Source organism: Arachis stenosperma, chromosome 10, assembly GCF_014773155.1.
Source record: "Arachis stenosperma cultivar V10309 chromosome 10, arast.V10309.gnm1.PFL2, whole genome shotgun sequence".
NCBI lineage: Eukaryota > Viridiplantae > Streptophyta > Magnoliopsida > Fabales > Fabaceae > Arachis > Arachis stenosperma.
The window spans coordinates 72,787,534-72,789,668 of record NC_080386.1 but is presented as its reverse complement, the minus strand read 5'-3'; the positions used below and the strand labels follow the sequence as shown (position 1 = coordinate 72,789,668).

General features: G+C 32.3%; 1 non-coding gene across 1 annotated transcript; it reads right to left on the bottom strand.

Moving 5' to 3' along the window:
* Window positions 1-1,647: 1,647 nt before the first annotated feature.
* Window positions 1,648-1,751, bottom strand: LOC130958520 (small nucleolar RNA R71). The gene has a single exon (XR_009077637.1). It is a non-coding gene; the product is annotated as a small nucleolar RNA R71 (small nucleolar RNA).
* Between the last annotated feature and the right edge of the window lie 384 nt (window positions 1,752-2,135).

Here is a 2,135-nt window from a genome sequence, read left to right as displayed (position 1 = left end):
AAGTCTTCTTGTTTGATCTTGATGATTTCTTGTTTTGTGTTGTTTCTTGTTTTTCATATGCATTTTTTGTTTGTTAGAGTCCATGCATTAAAGATTTCTAAGTTTGGTGTCTTGCATGTTTTCTTTGCATCAAAAATTTTTCAAAAATTATGTTCTTAATGTTCATCATGATCTTCAAAGTGTTCTTGGTGTTCATCTTGACATTCATAGTGTTCTTGCATGTATCTTGTGTTTTGATCCAAAGTTTTCATGTTTTGGGTCATGTTTGTGTTAAAAATTCAAAAATAAAAAATATATCTTTTCCTTTTTTCTCTCCAAATTTTCGAAATTTTAGGTTGACTTGGTCAAAAATTTTTAAAATTAGTTGTTTCTTACAAGTCAAGTCAAAATTTCAATTTTAAAAATCTTATCTTTTTAAATTCTTTTTCAAATTATTTTCAAAATCTTTTTCTTATCTTTATATCAAATTTTCGAAAACTCACTAACAATTAATGTGATTGATTCAAAAATTTGAAGTTTGTTACTTTCTTGTTAAGAAAGGTTCAATCTTTAAGTTCTAGAATCTTATCTTGTGGTTTCTTGTTAGTGAACTAAGTAATTTTAAATTTTTAAATTAAATCTTTTTATCTTTTATCATATCTTTTTCAAAAATTTTATCTTTTTCAAAATTTGATTTCAAAATATCTTATCTAACTTCTTATCTTCTAATCTTTTCAAATTTGATTTTAATATCTTTTTCAACTAACTATTTGACTTTTTGTTTGTTTCTTATCTTTTTCAAAACCAACTAACTACTTTTCCCTCTCTAATTTTTGAAAATACCTCTCTCTTTTTCAAAAATTCTTTTTGTTTTAAATTTTAATTTTAATTATATCTTATATTTAATTTTCGAAAATACTAACCCCTTTTTCAAAATTATTTTCGAAATTCTCCCTCTCTTTTCTTATTCTATTTAATTATTTACTAACACTTCTCTCCACCTCTCTTCATCTGAAAATCCGAACCCATTCTTCTTCACTCTTCTCTCCTTTCTTCTTCTACTAACATAAAGGAATCTCTATACTGTGACATAGAGGATTCCTCTTCTTTTCCTGTTTTTTTCTCTTTCATATGAGCAAGAACAAGGAAAAAGGCACTCTTGTTGAAATTGATCCCGAACCTGAAAGGACTCTGAAGAAGAAACTAAGAGAAGCTAAATTACAACAATCTAAAGGTAACCTTTCAGAAATATTAGAACAAGAGAAGGAGATGGCAGCCGAACCCAACAACAATAATGCAAGGAGAATGCTTGGTGACTTCACAAAGCCAACGTCCAAATTTGATGGAAGAAGCATCTCCATTCCTGCCATTGGAGCCAATAATTTTGAGCTTAAGCCTCAACTAGTTGCTTTAATGCAACAGAACTGCAAGTTTTATGGACTTTCATCTGAAGATCCTAACCAGTTTTTAACTGAGTTCATGCAGATTTGTGAGACTGTTAAGACGAATGGAGTTGATCCTGAAGTCTACAGACTCAAGCTTTTCCCTTTTGCTGTAAGAGACAGAGCTAGAATATGGTTGGATTCACAACCTAAGGATAGCCTGGACTCCTGGGATAAGCTGGTCACGGCCTTCTTGGATAAATTCTTTCCTCCTCAAAAGCTGAGCAAGCTTAGAGTGGATGTTCAGACCTTCAAACAAAAAGATGGTGAATCCCTCTATGAAGCTTGGGAAAGATACAAGCAGTTGACCAAAAGGTGTCCATCTGACATGTTTTCAGAATGGACCATATTAGATATATCCTATTATGGTCTATCTGAATTTTTGAAAATGTCACTGGACCATTCTGCAGGTGGATCCATTCACCTAAAGAAAACACCTGCAGAAGCTCAAGAACTCATTGACATGGTTGCAAATAACCAATTCATGTATACTTCTGAGAGGAATTCCATGAATAATGGGACGCCTCAGAGGAAGGGAGTTCTTGAAATTGATGCTCTGAATGCCATATTGGCTCAGAACAAAGTGTTGACTCAGCAAGTCAACATGATCTCTCAAAGTCTGAATGGTTGGCAAAATGCATCCAACAGTACTAAAGAGGCAGCTTCTGAAGAAGCTTATGATCCTAAGAACCCTGCAATGGCAGAGGTTAATTA